We start from the raw sequence: 11,969 nt of genomic DNA, 5'->3' as shown, positions 1-11,969 counted from the left end.
ATTGCTCAATTTTTCTGATAGTAGCGACGATATGTAATATTTGCTACTTCTCCTACATCCATTTGGCAGTTAAAAAAATTAATAATTATACTTTCTCTTAATTTTTGATAATAAACTATAAGCTTGACGTTTTTGATAACAATGCTTATGATAAGAACGTGTCATTTTTGTTGCTTATCATTGTCCCTAAGTACTTAAAAGTCATTTATCTTTACTGTTTCTTGTTTGTGATTTTCCTTCTTCCTTTCAATTTCCATATATTTTTGTTATTATCCCTTTGTGATTATCGTGAAAGAAGATAAAAATTTCTGTCTATAACTTCAATGGTTCATTTGTATGAGAAATAATTTATATATTATTATAATAATACCAAATTTGGAAAAGAGTTGCTCATATAAAATTAGCTGTGGTGATTGTAACCGAAAGTATATTGGGCAGGCTAAGAGATTCGGTATTATCCGGTTTAAAGAGCACATAGCTCATTTCACGCTACCAGTCATAACCATGACATAAAGTTGATTAATATGGAATTGTTAAAAAATGTACCCAATAATAAATTGTTGGATGCATCTGGAAGCATTGAAATTGCTAAATGTAAGGGTATCTAAAATAGGGACAAAGGTTCAATTCTTCACAGCCCACACTGTAGTTTATTAGTCAAGGAATTAATGCGAAGACTGCCGTCAAGGAGTTTTTTCCCGCTGGAATTAATTTTCGCGGGAGAAAGTTTATTGGTGGGAACATTTAGTATAAAACTGGTAAGTCGAGTGTTTAGATTTTAGTTTACCTTCAGTCTCTGATTATTACTAATGTTTCCAGAAATTCCAAGTTAAGACCAACGTATTTTGGGATGCCAAAGGTCTAATCTCTATGAATTATTCAGAAAACGGAAAATCGAAAAGTTGCAGGTATTACGCGGATTTCTTTAATAGTTTTAATATATATCTTAAGAAAAATTAATCGCATTTGTTCTAAAACAGCTTTTTGTTCTACTGCGAGAATTCCTCTTCTTCAGAAACTTATGAATGTGTGGAGAGTCAAAAGGAGATTATGCAGCAATTTTTTTACAGAGTACAGTAACGTTTTCATTGAAAGGTCATTCTTTTTTCTAAGCGCTCTAATAGTATTACAATTTTTTTTTCACTTTTTTCATTGTTGTTGTTCGTTGTTTGTGAGCGAATCCGGTATCTCGCATACAACTTTAAGGTACTTAAACACCTAAAATTATTTTGAAACTTGTAACACTTTCTTAAAATTCATATATCTTTTATTTCTAATATCCTATTTTAATTTAAAAAAGTCATTTCAGCCACAATAATCAATTAAAATAAACACTTGACATTTAGCCTTTTATACTTGTTACTTGGATATCATTCTTTTTTACTGAATTCAATGAATTTTTTTTTACTAAGAAAACGAAACGAAGCAGACTGGTAATTTTTATAAGGAATGCACAATTAAATTGTATGTAAATGCATATTTATTACCTGATATTTCAGTTGGGATAGGAGATTGATTCTTTGAATAATACAAACTCATCAATAATTTTGTTAACACCGTAAATCTTAGATTTAATTCATTTAACTGACATATTAAAACAAAATAGAGAGCATAACTTTTCAGATGTTGAAAACAAAAATTATCTAATATGAAATATGGAAGACACCCGAAGAAGGCAATAAATTTTGCTTCAATCAAAAAAACGAGTTCATTTCCTCCCCATAACTCCCCATAATGGTTCATTTATATGAGAAATAATTTATCAGTGATGATTTTTTGTGTCATAAATTTTTCGCCTACATATTTTATAGAATCAAAAAGCGATATGTGATAAATACTCTCGCTTTCCATGACGGAATATGAATTAAAGCTTTGGTGGATTACCATGACGCTCTAAATTTACGTTTAGTATAATCATGTTGAGGAAATTCTAATACTCATAGAGAGGAAATGATGATTGAATGAATTTTTCAGAAAACGGAAAAACGAAAAGTTGCAGGTATTACGCGGATTTCTTTGAACGTTTTAATGCAAATCTTAAGAAAAAATTGATCGTATTTGTTGTAGAACAGCTTTTTGTTTTACTACGAGAATTCGCCTTCTTCAGAAACTTATGAATGTGTGAAGAGTTAAAAGAAGATTATGTAGCAATTTTTGTGTTTTACTAATAAAATAATGAACGCTCATTATTGTACTAGTAACAAAATAATGAGAAACGACAGCAACGTCTTATTATGGGCATTGTAACCAAGTAGGCAGGAACTGTCATTTAATTTTTATTTGATTTGATGTTTGTCAGTTTTGAAAAGTGTATTTTAAAAATGTCTCAAGAAAAAGAATTTCAAAGTATTATTTTTACGCTTGAAGTAAAAATAGTATAACGAGTGGCCCAAAAGTCGCGCAACGCTAACACAAAATGCGCATGAGTTGGTTTCACCCTACTAGTACAAGGTTACGCGTTTCTACCGAATATCTTACAGTTGTTCGTGTGTAAAGGAGCGGTGAGGGTATTTAAATGTTTAACGAATGTGTAACCATGGCAACGGGATCGAGTTATCGGTTCACAATTGCGGAACGCGTGTTTTTAGTGACCTCGTACTACCGTTATCATGCCGATTATCAAAACATTTTCTCCGATTTTGCCGAAAAATTTCCTAACAGTCAAGTTCCGAGGCGTGAAACTGTGTATCGCTTGATAAAAAGGTTCGAAAAAAATGGTACTGTGAATGATACGAAGCGTTCGGGGAGGCCACGCAGCGTGCGAACTGCAGAAAACCTACACATCGTCGCTGAGAGTTTTGTTGAAACACCGGCGCGATCAGTCCGTAAAGCTTGCCATGAATTGGAAATTTCTCGTTCCAGCTTGCAGCGAATAATGAAGGAAGTAGGTATGCATGTTTACAGACCACGTCTTTTACAAGCATTAACAGAAGACGATCCGGACCGCAGACTTCAGTTTGCTGAGTGGTACGTAATTCGATGTGAAGCGTTCAAAGACTTCTTTAAAACCATTTTGAGGTCAGATGAAGCACAATTTAAATTAAATGGCCGAATCAACAGACACAATTGCGTATATTGGTCTACAGACAATCCGCATATCACCATCCAAGAAGAATTAAATGTTCCAGGTGTAACGGTATGGCTTGGTGTTTGCTCCTTCGGAATCATTGGCCCTTACTTTTTCGACACAACAGTAACAGACAAGATGGCGCGCCGGCCCATTACGCTGTAATTGTTCGCGAATTCCTAAATCAAAATTTTCCGGATTGGATTGGTAGACGAGGTCAAGTGGAATGGCCACCAAGATCTCCTGACCTGACTCCTTTAGATTTTGCAGTGTGGGGAATTTTAAAGGATAGGGTGTTCAAAAATGCTTTACCAGATGTGGAGACCATGAAAAACATAATCACCAACGAAGTCGATACGCTGAATGCAGATAAACCTACACTTGCGCGCATCTGTAAAGCTGTTAAGAAGCGATGTCTGAAGTGCACAGAACAAGAAGGAGGTCATTTCGAACATCTGTTATGATGCCAAGGAGTCAGCTTTTGCCTTGCTTCAAACTAATTTTGTGTATTTCGTTTTTTTTTTCGAATAAATTTTGTACTTTTGCTACACAATGTCATTTTTTTTCAATTGGTTGCGCTACTTTTGGGCCACTCTGTATGTCACTCAGAACAGAAGACCCATTATATGTTTAGCCCAGTTTGCACAGAATCTGGGCTCAACAATAATGATAGACTTCTACTCCTAGTAACATAATGTACTAGTTCTTACTTTCTTCGTTGTTTGTTTGGTTGTGAGCAAATTCGCTATCTCGCATACAGCTTTGAGGTACTTAAACACCTGAAATTATTTTGAAACTTAAAGTACCTACTTAAAATTCATAATATTCTATTTTAATTTCAAAAGCTCATTTCAGCCTCAATAATCAATTGAAATATATCACGTTAAAATGAATATTTCTCCACAAACTCATATTGGGTCTTGACATTAAGCCTTTTATACTTGTTATTTGGATGTCTTGCTTTTCTACTTGATTCAATCAATTTTTTTTACTACGAAAACGAAACGAAGCAGACTAATTTTTATATAGAATGCACAATTAAGTTGTATGGAACTGCATACTTATTACCTAATATTTCAGTTGGGATAGGAGATTGATTCTTTGAATAATGATTCTATTTGTATTATGACCCGAATTCTGTTTACTAATATTCATCAATAATTTTTTTAACAACGCAAATCGCGGATTTAGCTGGCATATTGAAATAAAATAGAGAACACAACTTTTCAAATGTCGATATTCATATCCATGAGTATTCTGATTTTTATTTATTCTAATTTCCAGTAAATATGAGAAACAAAACTTCTTCAATATGAAGTATGGTAACCTGAATGTAGAAAAATACAAATGAAACCCATCGACTTATTAAAGGTTATGGACCCGTCTTAAGTATCTGTTCACTAGTAGTTCCGAGGTGCTAACATTAGAAAGAGAGGTAGAGATAGAGCTAAAGAGGGCAAAAAGTGCTACATAAACTCCTTATATATCCCAAAATAATTCTCCAAAGATCTATCAAAAAGAAGAAACAAAACAAATAAATAAAAAGATAAACCGCTTGCTATAAAATGTTATATAAAAACAAAGATCAAACGAATTCCGGGTATTTCATCAAAGGCGCCGCCTTCGCCGAGCTTTAGAATATATAGTAGTAGGACCAGCAGGACCAGCTTCAGAGCAGAGATGAGTTCGTAACAATATTAAGACAATTCTGTTGGTTGGAATAATTGATGCTCTTGGAATAAAGGAAATAAAAACAGACCAAAAGTGGAACCATATATTTCTATCAAATTGACGTTAAAAATCTAATAATTTATGTTGTCATTCAAAACATATTTGACATATCGTATATCCTCAATTTTACTGTGTATCAAGAATAGTTGCTAACATTTATTGACTACAAGAAATTACTTTTGAGAGAATATGCAAATGCACAACTATAATTGTATAACCTTATTGAAAGATTCAAAATGAATGTAATAAATAGAATTATTGTGAATCCTGCAAATTAAATTTAAATTTTTAACTTTTATCATTTGAAAATTGTCCCTAAAAATTTTCTACCTCCATAAAACGAAAAACACGTTGAGCATCTGCGCTGTTTTCGAAGTGAAATGAAATACGTTCTTTGACGCTGAGCGTCGTTGTTCGTCGACGTCTTGCTACCGTACTGAATAGTCGATTGTAGCACCGCGACTTTTGACGTAAAAATATTTGTAAAAGCGTGCGCTATTCAAAACTTTGAAAAAGTTTAGTTTCAATATTTGTATAAAGTTCAATGAATAATATTATTGATATATTGTGAGGTTCAATTCATTGTTCAAAGGTGTTTGAGGTAAGTTTATTTTTTATTAAATATTTCGCGAAAGCAATATATATATATATATATATATATATATATATATATATATATATATATATAAATATATGAATTTTCCTAAACTGATTGTCTCGAAATTATCGGTCAATATTACAATTTCAAAGTTTTTGAAGAGTTGGAGTAGTTTGAGAATACATGTTTGAACATTTATAAAAGTAGTGAAAAAATAATTTGAAATTGTTCTGCACAGATTCTCACAAAGTTTCAAACTTCTCTCAACTACTTAACATCATTGTAAAATTGAAGTTGGACAAAATATGAAACTTATCGGTATTGAAGTGTATGAAATTTTTTGTGTCATAGTTTTTATTTCTAACATTCCAATTTGAATCCATTTCAAATTGTTCAAACTAAAAAAAACAAAGCACTGGAGGAATTTTTCACAATAACATTAAGTATAAAAGTGGTGGATATAAAGTTTATTAAGTTAGACATACAAAAAGTATATACACGAATAATTTTAGAAGGGTCAAACGAACTAGAATTTTCCGTGTGCAATATCACGTTGTATTTAGAATAAAACGAGAAAAAAATTACTTCTGACTTAAAATAAGAGCTGTTATCGATAAATTCATCGATTGCATGAAAAATTTTCGTCAATTTCGTGAAACATAACTAATCTGCAAATATTATAATTTTGCAGTACCTTGAAAAAGTAACGTAATAGCTTAATAGCTATTAAATAAAAAAGTTTCATTTAATATACAAATAATTATTTATGAGTCTAATAGTTATGAAGACATGGTACAAGTGTATAGAACTATTGTGTTCATTATCAATATTCAAAATGTTCGAATTTTATATGATTGTAAATTGTTTTGGGGAGTCGTTTTAGCTTTACAGCCACCTATAGCTGAAAGATATTTTGTACAAAACTTTACATCTTATTTCTCTGCTTTCAAAATACGTAGACTCCTCCCACAGGAGGCTATTTTTTGGGGTTCTTGTGTCCCACTTCTCTAGATGTTGGTACTACTCCTTAAAGGTACTTACGCCTTTTGTGCAGGACATTCCCAGAGTATATGCCTGCTCGTAGATTCTGCAGTTGTCATATTCTGCTATGCCTTTCTTTTTAAGGTGGTATTTGACGGGATAGTGACCTGTCAGAAGACCGACCACCAGTTTTATGTCGTTTCTGGTCATCACGGAAGAGTTCTTCACTCTTCTTAGCTAATATGGTTATGAATTTTTTGGACTGTGTTATGCCTTGAGTATTCCCCCATTAAAACTTCATCCGATTTTTTAGCCATTCGTTCCATTCATTATCGATGTGGCATCTCGTGAGGCCACAGAAGGGTTCTGGTCCAAGGTATAGAGTCGTTACCCCTTTTTTGGCAAGGCTGTCTGCTTCTTCACTGCCTGATATATCCGGGTGGCTTGGAATCAGCATGAAGACTACTTTGTTTTTGTTTTTTGTTAGCTAGTGCTTTTAAAGTTTGTTTACACTCCCACACCAGTTTGGATTTGCACCCAATAGCTTTCAGGACCTTTAAGACCGCTTGGCTATCTGAGAGAATGTGTTTTTTAGAGATCAAAACACTCCTGAGAACATTTGTTTATTGCTAGCAACTCTACCTGAAAAATGGTGAGTGATGATCCTAGAAGTATGGAGAGTTTAAATTTTGGTCCAGAAATGCCCAGTCCAGCTCCATGCGCTAGCCTGGAACCGTTTCTGTACTAGAGAAATACATTTCGAGCTTGCGGATTTTTTTCGTTGTTCGCCAAAATAATTTCTATATTTTTAGTGTCAGATTTAGTATTATTTTTCATTTTAATTGGTTTTAACTTTAGGATTAGAAAAAGATTGTAGATAAACAGTTATTTTATAATAAATAATAAGGTTTGGTAAGTTCACTCTAATAAGCTAACGGGAATGTTGAAAAAACATCGGTGATTAGCCTGACTAATATCAAGATCAAAGTAGATCGAATATTTTATAGCTGAACAAGTACAGCATGGGCATTAGTTAACTAAATCTCAGCTACCCAATATGGGCATAGGTCACATCGGCGCGACAGTCACTTTTAACTTTAGGTGGTCTTATCCCATGACTTGGGATAGGTCAGATATTGGGATCATATAAATTTTTAGAAAAATATGGAACTAGCCTATAAAACCATGTACCTAACTACTTTTTATTTCAGACGTTATGTAGATATAGAAAAATAATACAAAAAATCAATTAATGAATTACGAAATTTCAATTCTAATTGTTGTAATCAAAGTTTTTGTAGCCCTACCCAATTAACTCCACAAAATCCAGCCTTGAGCATTCTTGTACAAGTTAACTGAATCAGTAATAAATTGATGCTTCTGTTTATAATTCAATTTTTTTATTATAACAGGAATTTGGAGACCATTTACTTTCATATAATTTCAATTTGTACATATTTCAAAACATTTAATTATTTATAGATATATCTGGAGGGTGAACTCTAAAATTGTGAATTGAAGCTAGTATAAAAAGGTTACAAGCAGATGTTCTATAATTGTAATTCAATTTGACATTCCTGTTTCAAAGAAATGATAATATGGACAAAATAAAGAAAACACTACTTAGTTCCAATTCAACGTTTTCATTAGCGACATGTTTGTTTCTACTATTAAACTCCAAAACAACATACTTTGATTGGTCCACACAAATTGATGCTTTGCAAATTCTTATTTAAAGCTACTTACTGTTTTTCTATCTTCACAACTTCACAAAACGTGTAACTGTTATTATTATTTTCGACGCCCATTCAACATAAATTTCATGATGCATATACCAACAATTCCTTTAACACAATATGCAAAATGGATCAACATTACATCTTTGTTCCGTAATAAGTATGCCTCGCTAATCTCGAAGAAGCGCCCAACTGACCTATGCTACTTGAGGATTCGTTAAATAGCCGATTAGAAAATGTACATGGTGCATAGATAAACAATATCTCTAAATTATCAACAAAATCTTAAAATCCCCACTCTAAACTTAAGATCCAGTCATCAACCAAGTCCCAAACCGAAAAGTCTAAGTCTGTGAAGCTAGAATTTTTGGAAATTTTGATGATACTCATACTGAACACACTACTTACATTATCACTACACCAACACTCACAATTACACTGTCTGACGCGCGATTCAATAACCAAGTTATCGTTTTCAAAGACTGACGCAGAATTAAAACAAAACAAAAACTGTTTTATACTAAATTTTTACACCAATAAACCTTTTTCTGCTAAAAATAAATTCAGCGGGAATACCTCCTTAGAGGGAATCTTTATATTTATTCCTTAACTACTGAACTATAGAGGTGGCTGTAAGAAATAAGGCCTTTGCCTCTATTTAAGCTGTTCTTATAATTAGGAATTTCAATGCTTCAAAATTCATCAAACAATTTTTATTGGATACATTTTTTAACAATTTTACATTATTAACATTTAATTAGTGATTATAATCACTAATAACCAGCGTGATCGGCAATACTCGATTTTACGGTTCGTCCATATTTTAAATGAGCTATGTGCTCTTTAAACCAGACAATAACGGATAGTTTGCCCAATATACGTCCCTTCACAATCACTAGAGCTAATTTTATATATGCCACACACACAATTTATACGCAATATTCGTAAGCACGCTTCTCCAATTCTAGAAAAATCATCGCTCTGTATCCACCTAGGAACACGGATCCCGATCTTTACATACTTACTCCACATTCAAAATTAGTTAATGGCTCAATATTTTACAATACAAAAGAATGCAGAGTCATTTGCCAATTAAAATCAAATCTATAACCTTTTTACACGCATTTCGCAATAATTTGAAGGCATTTTTATTGGAAAGTGGCTCCCACCCTACGACTTTTATTCTAATAATAATATTCAAGTCAGAGCATGTTGCGCACTAGTTTAATGTTGTCATTGATTTTTAATACAAATTATTATTCATTTTAGGATTGCCGTATAGTTAGTTTTATTATCTGGCTTAATGTTGAACAATATATACATGTAATGTATATAATATATAAAAATTTTTATACATTTTCAAAGATAAGTTTTATATTTATTGCAGTTTTCTTGCGTATACTCCATGTTTAGATTTTATTTTATTTGTGTCTTTATTTTAATTATTTGTATGTTTGTTTCGTAGCTTTTTTACAAGCTTTTGTCTACAAATCTACAAATTGTAAACAATTTTTCTACAATATATATATATATATATATATATATATATATATATATATATATATATATATATATATATATATAGTGAGAACCTGGCAACGCAAAACCAAAGTGGACTAACTTTAATATATTTTCCGAGCTCTCGAATACTTATGTATTCATCATCTGGGATTGTTTAAAATCATAAAATTCAAAATACAATATTCAAATCGACGTTGATAGAAATATATAATAAGCATTAATAATATCAAAAATCACCAGAAATCTTAATTAATTATTTTCCAGACGATGATTACATAAGTATTCGAAAGCTCGGAAACTATATTGAAGTTAGTCCACTTTGGTGGATATCCAGTAGTTTTTCCAAATTTGATATTTTATCCTCTAGATTACCCAACAATTGTTTTAATGATCCTACGGATAATATAATATAATATGATAATAAATTAGCTGCAGTGATTGTGACAACAAGTATATTGGGCAGACTAAGAGATTCGTTAATGTCTGGTTTATAGAGCATATAACTCATAGTATTACCGATCTCACTGCCAGTCATAATTATGAAATAATTTGTAAATAATGTAAAATTGATAGAAATTGTATCCAATAATAAATTGTTGAATGCATTTGAAAGCATTGGAATTGCTAAATGTTAGATCAGCTTAAATTGGAACAAATTCTATAGTTAGGAATACATGTAAAGATTTTCCCACTGGAATTATTTTTCGCGGGAGAAGGTTTATTGGTGGGAAAATTTAGTATAAAACAGGTAAGTTATTTTAATATGCTTCAGTTTACCTTCAGTCTGTAAAGAAGAAAAATGTTAACTTGGTTCTTCCACTACACAAGAACGGAAAAGATGGCATAATATGTAAGAAGCTGATTATTGAATAATCCGCCAAATAAACACAGCGATATGATTTTAAATAAATTTCGAGAGAATTCACGTTAAAAATCAAATAAGTTTTTATATTGATATTTATTCTCACTTTATTATGCATCAAGGATTTGTCAACAAAGATATAAACTAAACTAAGCTAAAAATAAGTAAATCGAGGATATTACTTTTGGAGAGTTATCCTGAATTTGTAGTTGTTAATAGTAAATTTTTGGAAGGCGGAAAAGGAATTAGTTTGATAGAACTTGTTAACATTCTATTTAGATCGTGTTTACTGTATTGAGTTTGTTTTTGATAAAATCATCCACTACGATGAAGAATTTTAAATATATACCACCTCTATCTGCTTGGAAAATCACCTAGTTTCGATAAAATCTGTGACCTGAAAATTCACCTGGAAATTCTAATTTGGAATAAGTTGCTAGCACTACGAGATTTTCTACAGAATGTTATTTCAATATATTTGTTACAAGTGTGAATTTACAAACGAACGATCTGGTTTTGATTTTATGTTTGAAAATAGTTCTCTATTAATACGGTGTTTCTATCCTTGATACTCTAACTGGAATGTTTTCTGTGTTACGTATGTTAGTCTATAACATTGGTTTCCAAAATTTTTTTGTTCCATTTCAAAATTTTGCTGGATTCGGCGTACTGCGAAAAAAAATGAAGATTAGCTCTATATTTGGAAACTTGTTGCATTGTGACTGAAATTACACTAATATCGATTTATTTTTATTCATGAAATTAAGGAAACAAATGAGTGAACTTTATGCTTTATGTCTGGAGTGCTCTCCCATTAAGACTCCTCCTCTGATAGTTTAGCTATTCGTTCCGTTTGTTATCGATGTGGCATCTCTTGAAGGGGACAGTAGGGTCCAAGGTATAGAGTAATTGCCTTTCTTTTGGCAAGGCTGTCTGCCTTCTCACTGCCTATTGTACCCGGGTGGCTTGGAATCAGCATGAGGACTACTTTGTTTTTGTTTTTTGTTAGCTACTGCTTTTAGAGTTTGCTTACATTAGGTGTACTGCGAAAAAAAGAGTGAAGCTTAGATTTATCTTTGGAAACTTGTTGCATTGTGGCTGAAATTACACTAATATCGATTCATTTTTCTACATTAGATTCCGGAAACAAATGTGTGACGTTTATCTTTGACATTAGTATTTATATTGGTGAAGATTCGTATAGTCGTATAAAGTTGCACGTCTGAATAAGCGTTGCATTTTAGTTTTTCATTTTCGAAGCCAAATAAGTTTTCATAGACCCCCGCTTACTATTGTTGATACTCTGGATACGTGGACCCCTTGTGGTCCTCCTGGACCACTTTGGGAATCATGAATCTATATCTATCCTTTCGTTTTAACTACCTCCTATTATTTTTCATTGATTCTTTTCTTCTCTCTGCTAATCCTCATTATTTTTATATCTTGAAGCTATGTGATTTCGATATTTATATT

General features: G+C 32.0%; 1 protein-coding gene across 2 annotated transcripts in view; it reads left to right on the top strand.

Moving 5' to 3' along the window:
• Window positions 1–5,210: 5,210 nt before the first annotated feature.
• LOC130891551 (octopamine receptor beta-2R-like) overlaps window positions 5,211–11,969 on the top strand; it is a 201,003-nt gene continuing 194,244 nt past the window's right edge. The window contains exon 1 of one of the 2 annotated variants that reach the window (XM_057796378.1): window positions 5,211–5,399. The gene's annotated coding sequence lies outside the window, so the exon portion shown is untranslated. The remainder of the gene's footprint in view (window positions 5,400–11,969) is intronic. The other variant, XM_057796379.1, reaches the window with a different exon arrangement.

This window comes from Diorhabda carinulata, chromosome 3 (genome assembly GCF_026250575.1).
Source record: "Diorhabda carinulata isolate Delta chromosome 3, icDioCari1.1, whole genome shotgun sequence".
Taxonomy (NCBI): domain Eukaryota; kingdom Metazoa; phylum Arthropoda; class Insecta; order Coleoptera; family Chrysomelidae; genus Diorhabda; species Diorhabda carinulata.
Note: the sequence above shows the minus strand (reverse complement) of the source record. Positions and strands in the feature narration are given on the sequence as shown.